At 43.9% G+C, this 18,904-nt stretch overlaps 1 protein-coding gene across 7 annotated transcripts in view; it reads right to left on the bottom strand.

Moving 5' to 3' along the window:
• The window catches only part of LOC106589748 (gamma-adducin), a 150,646-nt gene that overhangs the window by 44,716 nt on the left and 87,026 nt on the right, over nucleotides 1–18,904 (bottom strand). For 2 of the 7 annotated variants that reach the window (XM_045707995.2, XM_045707972.2), the window contains exon 1: nucleotides 1,885–2,221. The exons of 3 other annotated variants lie outside the window; for them this stretch is intronic. The gene's annotated coding sequence lies outside the window, so the exon portion shown is untranslated. Of the gene's footprint in view, nucleotides 1–1,884; nucleotides 2,223–18,904 lie in introns of those variants that run through there. 2 more of the 7 variants (XM_045707994.2, XM_045707993.2) reach the window with 2 other exon arrangements.

The raw sequence follows: 18,904 nt of genomic DNA on the forward strand, positions 1-18,904 counted from the left end.
TTCACACAAATTCACAAGTTCACACAAATTAGAAAAAAATTGAATAAAAAAAGAGACATGATTGAGGCACCACCTAAAGACCAGTTTATTTCAGTCGTGTGTCTCTGTTGACAGACAAAGCTTTTGTCAGATCAAATTGATCAACTAAATAAATAAATCAATAAAAACCATTGATACCATACTGACCGCAAAAGACCGTTTTGACTTGACCGCAAAAGGCCGTTTTGACTCAAGAGACTGCTTAAAGAGCACCAGACTGTGACTGTTATCCGGTTGGTCTCGACTGGTAGCCCGAAGCAAAGTAACAGCAATCTCTCTGACCTATCGACCTTTCAACCTTTGGCCTACTGCTCCGCCGCCAGCCACACACCCCTTCCACGACTTCAGGCATTTTTCTTTTTTGTTTTACCTTTATTTAACCAGGCAAGTCAGTTAAGAACAAATTCTTATTTTCAATGACGGCCTAGGAACAGTGGGTTAACTGCCTTGTTCAGGGGCAGAACGACAGATTTGTACCTTGTCAGCTCGGGGATTCGATCTTGCAACCTTTCGGTTGCTAGTCCGACGCTCTAACCACTAGGCTACGCTGCCGCCCCACATAATGTGTCACTATGTGGAGGAGAGGGTGGTCTGAGGAAAGGTCAACGCTTTGACTGAAACTAAAGCTTAGCCACGAAGCCCGAATAAATCACAAATGTGCATAGTGTTATTCACCAGTGTGCAGAGGCTCTCTTCATTACTCCAGTTACCTCACCTCATGTCAGGATGACATTTAGCCTTGAACTAACTCCAGCGGGGAGGACAGATTAGATTGCTTTCCATACAGTCCCACAAACCTCACCCCTCCTCTCTTCTGTTGACAGCTATCCTGCTACAGTGTACCCTCCTCTTCCTTCCCCCCCTCCCCCTCTCTCTCACCCCATAAACCCCCCCTTATTGGGCTTTATTGTCATGGGAAACATATGTTAACATTGCCAAAGCAAGAGAAACAGATAATAAACAAAAGTGAAATAAGTAATATAAAATTAACAGCAAACATTACACTCACAAAAGTTCCAAAAGAATAAAGACATTTCAAATGTTATATTATGTCTATATACAGTTTCCCTCTCTTTCCCTCTCTTACACCTCATCCCCTCTCTACTATTTGTTATCATGCCTGCTGGATTCTTCTGCCTCTCTTTTAGCCATCACCCCTATTAATAGGGACAGGCTTTTGGGTCGCGTTACCGACCGTATGGGAACAATACCAGGAAACAATCCCACACACTAATTATAGATGGCTATCTACTGTGCTGCGTGGCCTTACACATTGTAGGTGGGCGGGGTGTGTGTGCGCTTTCAAAATAAACAGAGTGAGGACACAAAACCCCACTGAATAATCTACGAGTGAAAGCATGATGTTGTAACCATGTAATGTACATCATCTATGACGTGGCTGCTGTGAAGTTAAGTTACGTAGGCCTGGCCAGCCATGCAAGCCAATCAGAAATGTCCATTCCACCCTTACTAGACAGTTAAGCGTTTCAACTTGAACTTCGACGATGCACTGTAAGCAGAGAACAAGCTCTACTCTTCAGACCTCTAGGTAGTATATTAGTGTACTGAGCAGTATTCATTCCTACTGTTTAGCTGATGAGTACAGCTAATCTACCTACAGTCTCCATTGACTCAGTGCTAAGCATGTTGAGAGAGAGAAAGGCAACACAACCAACGGGTGTTCATCGTGGAAGCCAGGAATTCCCCCTTAAATTGGTAGCTGAACCAACAGCTTGAAATCACAATCACAGCTCACAGATTGAAATGAGTTCAGTCAACTCATTTAGTTGAAGTAGGGAGTGACAGTCAACAACACACACAAAGAAACACGCGTAGCTAACTGACCTTATTGTGTCCCCTGCACTCAGTCAGTGAATCTGATAGAACCTGGAATAGAAACGCCAGTCAAAACGCATGTCTACTTCCTCGCCTCGCTTAGAAATCCCAGAGTAGATCCACGGGGACGCAGACGAAAAATAAAGAGAGGGAGAGAGAAAAAAACAGTCCGTTCACTGCTTCTTCGTCTCCCTTCTCCAAGTTGATCCTATATGTTAGTCCCGGACCAAACCAAAAAAATGGACTGCCTGAAGACAACAGAGTTGCTGCTAGTCTCAGACTCCACTGCCACACACACTCCACTCCCTCGCTGCTCTGACTGCTCTGACTGCTCTGACCGCAGCAGAGGAGAAAGAGATTTCAACAGCTGTGAGTGTGTGTGTGGGTGTGTTTGTGTGAAAAGGAGCTAAAGGAACCACGTGATAGGCTTAATCCTCTGCCCACTGAGGGAACACACACTGCAGTCTGACCAATCAGGGGCCGGCTGTCACACACCGGCCCCCTCCCTTCTCCCTTTCCCTCTCTCCTGCTCTTATTCTAACTCTTCTTTCTCTCTCTCGTTCTATCCCTCTCTTTTTACTTTCTCTCTCTTGTTCTCTCTCTCTCTCGTGTTTTGGAAGTATACTGGCAGGTTACAAATCACCATGGCACATAGCTAACATGTTGTCGCTCTAAGGTAACACACCCCAACTGTTTCTATTTGCCATGTTCTACATACCTACTGTACTGGAGAAGGAGGCATTGTGCATACCTGGGGAGGTAGCTAGCTAGAACATTGAGTATACCTAGCTATAGAAAATTGTGGGTGTGTGTGTGTATGTCTACGGAAGCACAGCCACAGCAGTAGAACAGCGTGACCACATTTCTGCAGGACGCAGCCTAAACAATAGACCTTTATCATCCAGCCTTATCAGGTCAAGGCTGTAAATAAAACGTGGCTCCTTATCAATGAGGTTTCAGCCTGGTTCTTGGGGACTAACTCTCATGTGTGTTATTGAGTCTCGTGTCTTTAGCTGACAGAGGAAATCAAAGGGATGGTCTTCCTATTGTGCAATACTCTATTACAACATGACCAAGAGGTTATACATGGAGTCATACTTTCCCAGACACACATTAACCCGAGTCTTGACAGAAACACTTCCAATGAAGAATCTCCATTGAACATGTTTTTTAGTCTACAGGCTTAATCTGCTGCCCAGGAAACCGGCCCAGCGAGAGTAAGCTGATCCCAGATCAGTCTTTGAGTAAGACTGTGTCTTAGCATGAAATAAATGCTATGGAAACAGAAGACGACCCTTTGCTCTGGTAGCCCTGGAAACAGAAGACAACCCTTTGCTCTGGTAGCCCTGGAAACAGAAGATGACCCTTTGCTCTGGTAGCCCTGGAAACAGAAGATGACCCTTTGCTCTGGTAGCCCTGGAAACAGAAGATGACCCTTTGCTCTGGTAGCCCTGGAAACAGAAGATGACCCTTTGCTCTGGTAGCCCTGGAAACAGAAGAAGACCCTTTGCTCTGGTAGCCCTGGAAACAGAAGATGACCCTTTGCTCTGGTAGCCCTGGAAACAGAAGAAGACCCTTTGCTCTGGTAGCCCTGGAAACAGAAGATGACCCTTTGCTCTGGTAGCCCTGGAAACAGAAGATGACCCTTTGCTCTGGTAGCCCTGGAAACAGAAGATGACCCTTTGCTCTGGTAGCCCTGGAAACAGAAGATGACCCTTTGCTCTGGTAGCCCTGGAAACAGAAGATGACCCTTTGCTCTGGTAGCCCTGGAAACAGAAGATGACCCTTTGCTCTGGTAGCCCTGGAAACAGAAGATGACCCTTTGCTCTGGTAGCCCTGGAAACAGAAGATGACCCTTTGCTCTGGTAGCCCTGGAAACAGAAGAAGACCCTTTGCTCTGGTAGCCCTGGAAACAGAAGATGACCCTTTGCTCTGGTAGCCCTGGAAACAGAAGAAGACCCTTTGCTCTGGTAGCCCTGGAAACAGAAGAAGACCCTTTGCTCTGGTAGCCCTGGAAACAGAAGACGACCCTTTGCTCTGGTAGCCCTGGAAACAGAAGAAGACCCTTTGCTCTGGTAGCCCTGGAAACAGAAGATGACCCTTTGCTCTGGTAGCCCTGGAAACAGAAGATGACCCTTTGCTCTGGTCAACAGTAGTGCATTAGACTACATAGAGAATAGAACCATAAACAGAAGACAGTCTGAAGGAGTTATACTTGACTGTGGTAGAGGAGACATCCCTCGCTTTGATCATGGAGACAGTGGTGACTGTGTTGTGGTGGGTGGATAGTGTTGTAGATTTGACAGGGCTGTGTGAAAGATTAGAGGGGTGTTAGTGGTGTGTGTGTGTCAGTAAAAGGGTATTACAACGCCTTTCCCCTATTTTACCTAGATATTGTGTGTATGCACTGATATGTAGGCTGTGAGCTGTTTTTACATGTAGTTCTGTCCTTGACCTGTTCTGGTCTATTAATGTTCTGTATTATGTCATGTTCTGTGTGGAACCCAGGAAGAGTAGCTGCTGCTTTCGCAACAGCTCATGGGGATCCTAATAAAATACCCCCCAAAAAAATGTTTAATAAATGTGTGTGTGTGTGTGTGTGTGTGTGTGTGTGTGTGTGTGTGAGTGATTAAATGTCAGTGAATGTGGTTAAGATTAGAGTGGTTGTGATTAAATATTGATGGACACATCTTCTTCCTCGTGATGTAATACTCCACACACACACACACACACACACACACACACACACACACACACACTTATCATCACTTTACAGGAGGAGACCGCAGCCGGGCTATTGATCCCACAGACAGCCAAACCATCCAGCAGCCTAGCCTTTACACTATTCTGATAAATACTAAATATAGCCTCAAGACCAACTCAATCAATTCAGAGCACTGGATGGGCTCTGTCACCCTTCATGCCAACTGACTGAGCGTTTACTGTATAACTCAACAGTCTAATGCCATCCCCAGCTGGCACCACCAGCCCTGAGTCCGGATCTCTCATCCCCTACCACTCAACAACACACACTGACTACCCAATGACAATCAATGGGCTCCATAAAACACAGCATTTAGAAAGGACAGCTAGCGTTGAGCTTTGGCTCTGCTCATATTTCACATGACCACGGATAAGGGCTGCTGACTAAGACTTTAAGACAACGAAGAGGCCAAGCAGCCATGACTGCTCATTGTGTTCATGAAATAGGCCATCATTGTAAATTGTAACTGACTTGCCTAGTTAAATAAAGGTAAAAAAATTATAAAAATACCAGGGAGAAAGGAGAAACCAGCTGACTGAAATTGAGGTAAAACAAAAGTCTATTGTAAATTCTAGTGATTAATGTAACTACTCCCCATATTGTCTTAAGGCCAGGCATCACATCTTAATAGGTGGTTTATTTCTCTTAATCCTATCACAATCAACTTTTACCAGTTGTAGACACAAATAAAACATTTTGTTTATGTTGGTGGTATGATAAACTAAAGAAAATGTACATTTTCAAGTTTACCTTATGTTTATTTTTTTGAAAATATGAATGTTAATGGACCAAAATCAAATACAATTTTATTTGTCGCGTACACATATTTTGCAGATGTTATCACAGGTGTTGTGAAATGCTTATGTTGCTAGCCCCAGCAGTGCAGTAATATCTAACAATACACCCAAATCCAGAAAAATAAAAGAAATGAATTAAGAAATATAGAAATATCAGTCCGGAATATAAATATATATGTATATGATGGTGGGTATAGACATTATGGACACCAACAAATCTCTAAATGGATAAGTAGATGCAAAATGTCATTTCACCTGTGGTGCCTGGCCAAAAGTTGATACATTTTGTAAGTTTTGCGATCATACTCTGATACTCCCCTTCTGACCTCCTCTTTTGCTGGGTGTTCCATCGTTTGAAGTCAGGAATAGTCAAAAGAACGATTCTATCTGACCCTGGATGGGTCTCCTCTCTGCACTAAAGCCATTAAAACTGAATGACTTCTCTTTCCCAAACATCACCAAACCACCCAACTCCTTTCAGGTGTGGTTTAGATCGGCGGCCATTTTGTTTTTCCAACACGGTCCCGACATGAGGTCAAGTGTTTGCATTCCTCTCCCCCTGCATCAGTGAGTGAACAACGACGTACCCCCTTCTCCTGTTTCCCAGAAGTGTTGAGATGAACGCTGACAGAATGCTGATAAAACGGTTTACGGTAAACGGACACCAGTAGGTACTGCAGGCCTGACTGGCTTCCTGTGTCTCTGTGTTGTGTTATGATGTGTGATCATCTGTACAGCGTTATAGGGGTCCGTAGGAGGACTAACTAACAGAGATACTGTAGTGTCATAAGGGTTAGTAGGAGGACCATCTCTGTTAGTTAGTCCTCCTACTGACCCCTATGACACTACACTATCTCTGTTAGTCCTCCTATTAACCCCTATGACACTACAGTATCTCTGTTAGTTAGTCCTCCTATTAACCCCTATGACACTACAGTATCTCTGTTAGTTAGTCCTCCTATTAACCCCTATGACACTACAGTATCTCTGTTAGTTAGTCCTCCTATTAACCCCTATGACACTACAGTATCTCTGTTAGTTAGTCCTCCTATTAACCCCTATGACACTACAGTATCTCTGTTAGTTAGTCCTCCTATTAACCCCTATGACACTACAGTATCTCTGTTAGTTAGTCCTCCTATTAACCCCTATGACACTACAGTATCTCTGTTAGTTAGTCCTCCTATTAACCCCTATGACACTACAGTATCTTTGTTAGTTAGTCCTCCTACTAACCCCTATGACACTACAGTATCTCTGTTAGTTAGTCCTCCTACTAACCCCTATGACACTACACTAACAGAGATGATGTAGTGTCATAGGGGTCAGTAGGAGGACTAACAGAGATAGTGTAGTGTCATAGGGGTCAGTAGGAGGACTAACAGAGATAGTGTAGTGTCATAGGGGTCAGTAGGAGGACTAACAGAGATAGTGTAGTGTCATAGGGGTCAGTAGGAGGACTAACAGAGATAGTGTAGTGTCATAGGGGTCAGTAGGAGGACTAACAGAGATAGCAGGTTAGGGTTGACAGGTTAAGAGCATTACAGGGAGTAGTCACATGAATCACCTAAAGCTAACAGAACAAACCTATCTGGCACCCAGGCTAAAAATCTTCTCCCTCCACCTGTAATCTATTAACCTGGACTCTGAACTGAATATTGCTCTGTTTTACTAGCGCTTCTGTACATCCATGAAGTTAAACCATAGTGAAAGATAGCAATATTTAGTTTGGGTTTCAGGCTAGCAATCTGTACCTCTGCAGGCCTGAACACAACAGAGCAGTATGTCATCATGACATAGAGAACACACCCCCAGAGCTGCCACGCCTGTAATAACACACTAAAACCTGTCTAGGTTTATATTTCTAGGACAGCGATCCTAAGTAACCCACTAATCCATGTTCCAGAGGTACATGTTTCAGGGTAGAGGGTAATGCTGTCAGAGTGGGTGTGTTTCCAGTTGTACAGGATACACATGGTATACACTGTCCAACTAAATGCTTACTGGCAGGTTCCTTTTTGACAATGCAACAACAAAAACAAACAATAAAAGATAGGAACATAAAGTAAATGGCTCAGTAGAATAGAATAAACATTCTAGCATAAGTATAATACAGGAAGGCACAATTTATAGTCCAATATTTACACACACATCAGGGCAGGGGGTTGGGGGTAAGTGTTTACATTGTTCAGTATTAGCAGTTCTAAATAAGAGTCTGGTAGCAGCAGCTGTGACGTGTGTGTAGCATGAATATATTGTATATGTCAGGGTAATGTTTAACGCAGGGTAACTACGTTTGGTTCATTTCCTGGGACACTGAACAATGCATTCAGTATCTGTGCAGCCGTGTGTATTATTAGTAACACGCACGAGCACGCACGCACGCACGCACGCACACACGCACACACACACACACACAGAGTGGAGAGATAATGTAGAGAAGGAGGGAGACAGTGGAGAGATAATGGAGAGAAGGGGGAGACAGTGGAGAGATAATGGAGAGAAGGGGGAGACAGTGGAGAGATAATGTAGAGGAGGGAGACAGTGGAGAGATAATGTAGAGAAGGGGGAGACAGTGGAGAGATAATGTAGAGAAGGAGGGAGACAGTGGAGCGATAATGGAGAAGGAGGGAGACAGAGTGGTCCTGCTGTGTTTACTCAGAGATTGGTTACTCCATCTTCTTTCTGTGTTGATGTGGATGGAGATGGTTGTGTGTATGTACAGTTGAAGTCGGAAGTTTACATACACCTTAGCCAAATACATTTAAACTCAGTTTTTCACAATTCCTGACATTTAATCCTAGTAAAAATTCCCTGTCTTAGGTCAGTTAGGATCACCACTTTATTTTAAGAATGTGAAATGTCAGAATAATAGTAGAGAGAATGATTTATTTCAGCTTTTATTTCTTTCATCACATTCCCAGTGGGTCAGAAGTTTACATAGACTCAAATAGTATTTGGTAGCATTGTCTTTAAATTGTTTAACTTGGGTCAAATGTTTCGGGTAGCCTTCCACAAGCTTCCCACAATAAGTTGGGTGACTTTTGGCCTATTCCTCCTGACAGAGCTGTCTGAGTCGGTACAGCCACCTGGTTTCTTCACGCATCCCGCCGACAGAAACAAGCATCTCTCTGGTAAGAAGAAGGGCGGGGGTTAACGAGACGTGGTGTGATCATACAGGAACTCAAGTCCTTTTGTTCACCTGACTTAGAATTCCTCACAATTAAATGCAGACCGCATTATCTACCAAGAGAATTCTCTTCGATCATAATCACAGTCGTGTATATTCCCCCCCAAGCAGACACATCGAGGGCCCTGAAAGAACTTCATTCGACTCTATGTAAACTGGAAACCACATATCCTGAGGCTGCATTCATTGTAGCCGGGGATTTTAACAAGGCTAATCTGAAAACAAGGCTCCCCAAATTCTATCAGCATATCGATTGTGCTACCAGGGCAGGCAAAACCCTGGATCACTGTTATTCTAACTGCCGCGACGCATATAAGGCCCTCCCCCGCCCTCCCTTCGGAAAAGCTGACCACGACTCCATTTTGTTGCTTCCAGCTTATAGACAGAAACTAAAACAGGAAGCACCCGCGCTCAGTTCTGTTCAACGCTGGTCCGACCAATCGGATTCCATGCTTCAAGATTGCTTCGATCACGTGGACTGGGACATGTTCCGCATAACGTCGAACAACAACATTGACGAATACGCTGATTCGGTGAGCGAGTTTATTAGCAAGTGCATCGGTGATGTTGTACCCACAGCGTCTATTAAAACATTCCCCAACCAGAAACCGTGGATTGACGGCAGCATTCGCGCAAAACTGAAAGCGCGAACCACTGCTTTTAATCAGGGCAAGGTGACTGGAAACATGACCGAATACAAACAGTGTAGCTATTCCCTCCGCAAGGCAATCAAACAAGCTAAGTGTCAATATAGAGACAAAGTGGAGTCGCAATTCAACGGCTCAGACACGAGAGGTATGTGGCAGGGTCTACAGTCAATCACGGACTACAAAAGAAAAACCAGCCCCGTCGCGGACCACGATGCCTTGCTCCCAGACAGACTAAACAACTTTTTTGCTCACTTTGAGGACAATACAGTGTGACGGCTGCAGTGAAGGAGAGCCTGCAGGTTTTTGACACGGCCCGCTACCAAAACCTGCAGGCTCTCCTTTACTGCAGCCGACGTGAGTAAAACATTTAAACGTGTTAACCCTCGCAAGGCTGCAGGCCCAGACGGCATCCCCGGCTGCGTCCTCAGCTGGCTGGTGTGTTTACAGACATATTCAATCAATCCTTATCCCAGTCTGCTGTTCCCACATGCTTCAAGAGGGCCACCATTGTTCCTGTTCCCAAGAAAGCTAACTGAGCTAAATGACTATCGCCCCGTAGCACTCACTTCCGTCATCATGAAGTTCTTTGAGAGACTAGTCAAGGACCATATCACCTCCACCCTACCTGACACCCTAGGCCCACTTCAATTTGCTTACCGACCCAATAGGTCCACAGATGACGCAATCGCCATCACACTGCCCTAACCCATCTGGACAAGAGGAATACCTATGTAAGAATGCTGTTCATCGATTACAGCTCAGCATTTAACACCATAGTACCCTCCAAACTCGTCATTAAGCTCAAGACCCTGGGTCTCGACCCCGCCCTGTGCAACTGGGTCCTGGACTTCCTGACGGGCAGCCCCCAGGTGGTGAGGGTAGGTAACAACATCTCCATCACGCTGATCCTCAACACTGGGGCCCCACAAGGGTGCGTTCTCAGCCCTCTCCTGTACTCCCTGTTCACCCACGAGTGCGTGGCTATGCACGCCTCCAACTCAATCATCAAGTTTGCAGACGACACTACAGTGGTAGGCTTGATTACCAACAACGACGAAACGGCCTACAGGAGGAGGTGAGGGCCCTCGGAGTGTGGTGTCAGGAAAATAACCTCACACTCAATGTCAACAAAACAAAGGAGATGATCGTGAGCTTCAGGAAGCAGCAGAGGGAGTACCCCCCTATCCACGTCGACGGGACAGTAGTGGAGAGGGTGGAAAGTTTTAAGTTCCTCGGCGTACACATCACGGACAAACTGAAATGGTCCACCCACACAGACAGCGTGGTGAAGAAGGCGCAGCAGCGCCTCTTCAACCTCAGGAGGCTGAAGAAATTCGGCTTGTCGCCAAAATCACTTACAAACTTTTACAGGTGCACAATAGAGAGCATCCTGTCGGGCTGTATCACCGCCTGGTACGGCAGCTGCTCCGCCCATAACCGTAAAGCTCTCCAGAGGGTAGTGAGGTCTGCACAACGCATCACCGGGTGCAAACTACCTGCCCTCCAGGACACCTACACCACCTGATGCCATAGGAAGGCCAAAAAGATCATCAAGGACAACAACCACCCGAGCCACTGCCTGTTCACCCCGCTAACATCCAGAAAGCGAGGTGCATCAGTACAGGTGCATCAAAGCTGGGACCGAGAGACTGAAAAACAGCTTCTATCTCAAGGCCATCAGACTGTTAAACAGCCATCACTAACATTGAGTGGCTGCTGCCAACATACTGACTCAACTCTAAAATTGATGTAATCAATTTATCACTAGTCACTTTAAACAATGCCACTTTATATAATGTTTTCATACCCTACATTACTCATCTCATATGTATATACTGTACTCTATACCATCCACTGCATCTTGCCATCTTGATGTAATGTATCACTAGCCACTTTATATAATGTTTACATACCCTACATTACTCATCTCATATGTATATACTGTACTCTATACCATCTACTGCATCTTGCCTATGCCGTTCGGCCATCACTCATTTATGTATTTTTATGTACATATTTGTATTCATTCCTTTACACTTGTGTGTATAAGGTGTTGTTGTGAAATTCTTAGGTTATATTACTTGTTAGATATTACTGCATGGTCGGAACTAGAAAGTATTTTTAGTAGGATTAAATGTCAGGAATTGTGAAAAACTGAGTTTAAATGCATTTGGCTAAGGTGTATGTAAACTTCCGACTTCAACAGTACCTCTGGGCCGTACCCATGATGACTGAACACATAAATCTGGGCCGTACCCATGATGACTGAACACATAACTCTGGGCCGTACCCATGATGACTGAACACATAACTCTGGGCCGTACCCATCATGACTGAACACATAACTCTGGGCCGTACCCATCATGACTGAACACATAACTCTGGGCCGTACCCATCATGACTGAACACATAACTCTGGGCCGTACCCATCATGACTGAACACAAAAAAAGTAGCAATTCCATTTCCTTGCCTCAGTGCACGAGAGTGGCAGCTGTGAGGTGGGGGCTTGCATCTAAACTCAGTAACATTATTTCAATGCATCTTTATGACTCTTAGGCACTAGGATTTACAGCATATATAAGGTCAGGTCACAATTCATTACTGTCATGTTGTTACCTGGGGTGAACCAGTCAGCAGCTGTTCATTCATAGTGTATTATTATACTGTGTTTCTGTCTGCTCTGTGTATTGAGTGATGGGGCCATCAGCCACAGGTTGACTTCAAACAAAACACTGCTACCTGGCTGTACCATGACACTACCAATGGATAGCAATCAAAGTATTCCCTGTGTGTACAACACGTACCCGCCCTGTAGGGATGGTTTTGTGAAGGAACACACACACACACACACACACACACACACACACACAGCCCCATTGGATCCCAAATCCTAGCCATGTTTCCATGGAGATAGTGTGTATGTGTATTTCCTCTAATTGATCATGTAATGGACCAGTGTCTACAGAGACAGAGAATGTTCCTGTAATAGGAATGATCCACCCTAAACTTGGCCTCTATGTTGCTCATAGTGGAGAGAGAGAAAGAAAGAGAGAGAGAAAGAAAGAGGGAGAGAGTGCAAGAGAAGGAGAGAGGGAAAGAAAGAGATACAGAGAGACAGACAGAGAGACAGAGAGAGAGAGAGAGAGAGAGAGAGAGAGAGAGAGAGAGAGACAAAAAGACTGGATACACCATAGCCTGGCACTGAGGGAACACTAGATAAAGGGGTTTGGAATACAACATATTTGTCATTGTCTCTCACTAAGCTACATTTTTTGACATCACAGGAAGAACACTTCAGTCAAAAAATCATAGTCCCAAAGTTCAGACTCAATGAATGTACAGTAGCACATAAACTATCAAAGACAACATGTTCTTTGTAGGCCAGATTCCCACCAGCCATCAAAGATGTCAAAAGAAGGGCATCGTATTCTCACATCTGACACACGGAAGGTCAACGTTCAATATGAAAGCAGTAGAACTGGGCTGCGCCAGGCAGCGGCTCTAAAACATTGTGTGTGTGTGTGTGTGTGTGTGTGTGTGTGTGTGTGTATGTCCGTGCGCCAACAGCTACAACAGACACGTTGAATCGCAACCACATCATGAAGCTGAATCAGGAACAAACAATTAATATGGTGTTTATGGTGCTTCTCTCTCATCAAGATGCTGGATAATAACAGTCTGTTAATGGAGCTAAGAGATACGGAATCAACATGGTGTGTGTGTGTGTGTGTGTGTGTGTGTGTGTGTGTGTGTGTGTGTGTGTGTGTGTGTGTGTGATAACCGATAGAACAGTGAATCAGTTATTATCGGTTGATAATGATGGTGCTACTGAAACATCACGAAGGGAAGTGAGAGGTGTCATGATGTCAATCAGGGTAATTAAGGATAACGAGAGTGGAATCTGAATCTTCATATGTACATGAACCTAGCACTCCTATGCACTGCAGTATAGTACACATAACAACCCACGACATCCAGCGACTCAGCCAGCGATGGTGCTAGTCCAACACTCCCTGGGCTGCGAGAGGGGCCCAAGATGGGAAACCAGAACCCTGGTTGAGATGCAGTGATCTGGGCTAAAGGAATCTGGAGGGGTGCCTGTAGTGGCTGTGGCGTAGTATGCAGCCCCATGCCTCTAGGGTCTGAAGTCTGTATCCCAAATGGCACCCTATACCCCACATAGCGGGCCCTGGTCAAAAGTAGTGCACCATGTAGGGAATAGAGGTTGACCGATTAATCGGAATGGCCGATTAATTGGGGCCGATTTCAAGTTTTCATAACAATTGGTGATCTGCATTTTTGGACACCGATTATGGCCGATTACATTGCACTCCACGTGGCAGGCTGACTACCTGTTATGCGAGTGCAGCAAGGAGCCACGGTAAGGTGCTAGCTAGCATTAAACTTATCTTAAAAAAAACAATCAATCAATCATAATCACTAGTTAACTACACATGGTTGATGATATTACTAGTTTATCTAGCCTGTCCTGCGCTGCATATAATCGCTTAGGTACACGTTGCTCCAACCATAAACATCAATGCCTTTCTTAAAATCAATACACAAGTATATATTTTTAAACCTGCATATTTATCTAAAAGAAATCCAGGTTAGCAGGCAATATTAACCATGTGAAATTGTGTCATTATGCGTTCATTGCACGCAGAGTCAGGGTATATGCAACAGTTTGGGTCGCCTGGCTCGTTGCGGACTAATTTGCCAGAATTTTACGTAATTATGACATAACATTGAAGATTGTGCAATGTAACAGGAATAACGTTTTGTTTTCGAGATGATGGTTTCCGGATTTGACCATATTAATGACCTAAGGCTCGTGTTTCTGTGTGTTATTATATTATAATTAAGTCTATGATTTGATAGAGCAGTCTGACTGAGCGGTGGTAGGCAGCAGCAGGCTCGTAAGCATTCATTCAAAATAGCATTTTCGTGCGGTTTGCCAGCAGCTCTTCGCAATGGTTCAAGCATTGTGCTGTTTATGACTTCAAGCCTGTCAACTCCCGAGATTAGGCTGGTGTAACCGATGTGAAATGGCTAGCTAGTTAGCTGGGTGCGCGCTAATAGCGTTTGAAACGTCACTCGCTCTGAGACTTGGAGTAGTTGTTCCCCTTGCTCTACATGGGTAACGCTGCTTCGAGGGTGGCTGTTGTCGATGTGTTCCTGGTTTGAGCCCAGGTAGGAGCGAGGAGAGGGACGGAAGCTATACTGTTACACTGGCAAGACTAAAGTGCCTATAAGAACATCCAATAGTCAAAGGTATATGAAATACAAATCGTATAGAGAGAAATAGTCCTATAATTCCTATAATATCTTACCTGGGAATATTGAAGACTCATGTTAAAAGGAACCACCAGCTTTCATATGTTCTCATGTTCTGAGCAAGGAACTTAAACGTTAGCTTTTTTACATGGCACATATTGCACTTTTACTTTCTTCTCCAACACTTTGTTTTTGCATTATTTAAACCAAATTGAACATGTTTCATTATTTATTTGAGGCTAAATTGATTTTATTGATGTATTATATTACGTTAAAATAAGTGTTCATTCAGTATTGTTGTAATTGTCATTATTACAAATAAAAAATCCAAAAGAAATCGTCCGATTAATCGGTATCGGCTTTTGTTGGCCCGCCAATAATCGGCATCGGCGCTGAAAAATCATAAATCGGTCGACCTCTATACACAAGTATATATTTTTAAACCTGCATATTTAGCTAATATTGCCTGCTAGCATGAATTTCTTTTAACTAGGGAAATTGTGTCACCTCTCTTGCATTCTGTGCAACAGAGTCAGGGTATATGCAGCAGTTCGGGCCGCCTGGCTCATTGCGAACTTTGTGAAGACCATTTCTTCCTAACAAAGACAGCCAACTTCGCCAAACGGGGGATGATTTAACAAAAGCGCATTTGCGAAAAAAGCACAATCGTTGCACGAATGTACCTAACCATAAACATCAATGCCTTTCTTAATATCAATACACAGAAGTATATTTTTTTAAACCTGCTTATTTAGTTAAAAGAAATTCCTGTTAGCAGGCAATATTATCTAGGGAAATTGTGTCACTTCTCTTGCGTTCATTGCACGCAGAGTCAGGGTATATGCAACAGTTTGGGCTGCCTGGCTCGTTGCGAACTAATTTGCCAGAATTTTACATAATTATGACATAACATTGAAGTTTGTGCAATGTAACAGCAATATTTAGACTTAGGGATGCCACCCGTTAGATAAAATATGGAACGGTTCCGTATTTCACTGAAAGAATAAATATTTAGTTTTCGAAATGATAGTTTCCGGATTCTACCATATTAATGACCAAAGGCTCGTATTTCTGTGTGTTATTATATTATAATTAAGTCAATGATTTGATAGAGCAGTCTGACTGAGCGGTGGTAGGCAGCAGCATGCTCGTAAGCATTCATTGAAACAGCACTTTCCCGCGTTTGCCAGCAGCTCTTCGCAATGCTTCGAGCATTGCTCTGTTTATGACTTCAAGCCTATCAACTCCCTAGATTAGGCTGGCAATACTAAAGTACCTATTAGAACATCCAATAGTCAAAGGTATATGAAATACAAATCGTATAGAGAGAAATAGTCCTATAATAACTACAACCTAAAACTTCTTACCTGGGAATATTGAAGACTCATGTCAAAAGGAACCACCAGCTTTCATATGTTCTCATGTTCTGAGCAAGGAACTTAAACGCTAGCTTTTTAACATAGCGCATATTGCACTTTTACTTTCTTCTCCAACTCTTTGTTTTTGTATTATTTAAACCAAATTGAACATGTTTCATTATTTATTTGAGACTAAATTGATTTTATTGATGTATTATATTAAGTTAAAATAAAAGTGTTCATTTTTCATTCAGTATTGTTGTAATTGTCATTATTACAAATATATATATAAAAATCGGCCGATTAATCGGCATCGGGGGTGTTTTTGTGGGTCATCCAATAATCGGTATCGGTATTGAAAAATCATAATCGGTCGACCTCTAGTAGGGAATGTGGTTGCATTTGGAACTTCAGTCTCAGTCAGCAGTTCATTTACAAGGCAAATGTTCCTACTCGACTGAACCATGGGCCCTTGTGCAGAGCAGAGACCTCGTCTAGACTAAAGGGAGAAGGCTGGCTTTAGGTTTACACAGGCAGATGGACTGTGCAGTTACAGGACTGTGATACGGACGGAGGTTGGTTTAGAAGCAAAACAAAATCATGTGTGATGTTGAATGAATTACAAAGCAGACATTCTAATCTAGGGCATAGCCTTCCAGATGTTCAGTTTTCATGGCAAATCCAGCATGTCTCCTGAATCTGGAGTGATGATCAGCTAGTCATCTAGGTTACATACACTCTATTTCTAGGCACAGTTAGGAAATAAAATTCCTCTTAGCACAAACCAACAACCCTCCTCTCTATCACACACATACACTCACACACACACACATTGGAGGAAGCATCTGGGGCAGGAAATTGACGCTAAAGTCTCAATTACAAAGAGGATTTTGTGTTGTTTTTTTTTGTGGTAAACCGACAACCAACAGGCACCCAAATCACATGGTAGGAGAAAAATGACTGTCTATAATAAGGATGTCAATTTAATGCTCGGAGACATAATCCTGATTCCCCCAAATCCTGCTTGTCAAATGAAGCATTTCACTGTCGAGGACATAACTAAACCACAAGGTATTCTGGGAATGGAAAGAATTTCAGAACCCCTGGTTGCATGGAACATTTTACTGAAGAATGTGTTTGTTTTCTATGATTGTGTTCTGTATCTGTTGTGCTTTCCGTAGTGTATTGATGTGTGTATGTTTTGTAATTACAGGGCTTTTCCCCAAAAGAGGCCTTGGTCTCAGCATGACTCCCTGTCAAAATAAAGGTTCAATAAATAAAACAATAAACAATGGAGTCAAGGAGAACTTTGGAATGTCTTATCTAAGTACTATCCTTTTTTGTTATCCTACCCCTAATCCTCCTCGACCCTACCCCTAATCCTCCTCGACCCTACCCCTAATCCTCCTCGACCCTACCCCTAATCCTCCTCGACCCTAAACCTAATCCTCCTCGACCCTACTCTACTCCTAATCCTACTCTACTCCTAATCCTACTCTAAACCTACCCTAACCCACTCTAACCCACTCTAACCCTCCCTACCCCTACTCTACCCTACCCCTAATCCTACCTTACCCTACCCCTAATGCTACCCTACTCTAAACCTACCCTAACCTACTCTAACTCTAACCCTAATCTACCCTGTCCTTCTCTAATCCTCCTCTACCCCTAATTATACCCCATCCCTAATCCTCCTCCACCCTACTCTAACCCTACCCTAATTCACCACTACCCCACACACCCTACCCCAATCCTACCTTACTCTAACCCTACTATACCCTACTCTACCCTAATCCTACTTTACCCCTAATCCTACCCAACTATACCCCACCCTACCCCTAATCCTACCCTACTAAACCCTCCCCTACTATAACCTACCCTACTCTACCCCACCCTACCCTAATCCTACCCTAACCCTACTCTACCCTACCCCACCCTACCTTACCCAACCCCACCCTAGTCCAACCTACCCCTAATCCCACCCTATCCTAACCCATATTTTACCCTACTCTAACCCTATTCTACCTCTAATCCTACCCTACCCCTCTCTACTCTGACCCTATCCTACCCCTAATCCTACCCAACTCTACCCTTCTCTACTCTAACCCTATCCTACCCCTAATCCTACCCTACCCTAACCCTATTCTACCCTACTCTACCCCTAATCCAACCCTACCCTAACCCTATTCTACCCTACCCTTCTCTAACCCTATCCTACCCCTAGTCCCACCCGACCCTAACCCTATTCTACCCCTATCCTACCCCTAATCCTACCCTACCATTCTCTACTCTAACCCTATCCTACCCCTAATCCCACCCTACCCTAACCCTATTCTACCCTGCTCTACTCTAACCCTATCCTACCCCTAATCCTACCCTACTCTACTCTAACCCTATCCTACCCCTAATCCTACCCTACTCTACCCTTTCTACCCTAACCCTATCCTACCCCTAATCCACCCTACCCTAACCCTATTCTACCCTACTCTACCCTTCTCTACTCTAACCTATTCTACCCCTAATCCTACCCTACTATACCCTTCTATACTCTAACCCTATTCTACCCTACTCTACTCTAACCCTATCCTACCCTACTCCAAGGCTGCTTTCCAGATTTAGCTACACAGCAACACAGAAACATCTAGCAACCCTCTAATCATGCAACACCTGGAGGTCATTTCAAAACGGTTTTAAATCTTGAAATAAACACAATCTATGATTGACCTTCACATGACCCTAGGTTCATGGAAAGGCCAAACTCGCATCCTCTGCTATTCTCTGAAAAACAGACACGTGAAGACAGACTGAGACAGTATTGAGACACATCGAAGCCAAGAGCTGCATTCAGACAATCAGATGATTGTATTGTACGAGTATATGAGTGAAAGCATTCAGAAGTAAATTCACTTTCACATTGTCAAACCAATGCACTTCTGTCCTGTTTTGCTAACCACATACCTTGTGACTGACCTAACTACGGACAAGTTAGTGG

The sequence above is a fragment of the Salmo salar genome, chromosome 02 (genome assembly GCF_965601325.2).
Source record: "Salmo salar chromosome 02, fSalSal1, whole genome shotgun sequence".
NCBI lineage: Eukaryota > Metazoa > Chordata > Actinopteri > Salmoniformes > Salmonidae > Salmo > Salmo salar.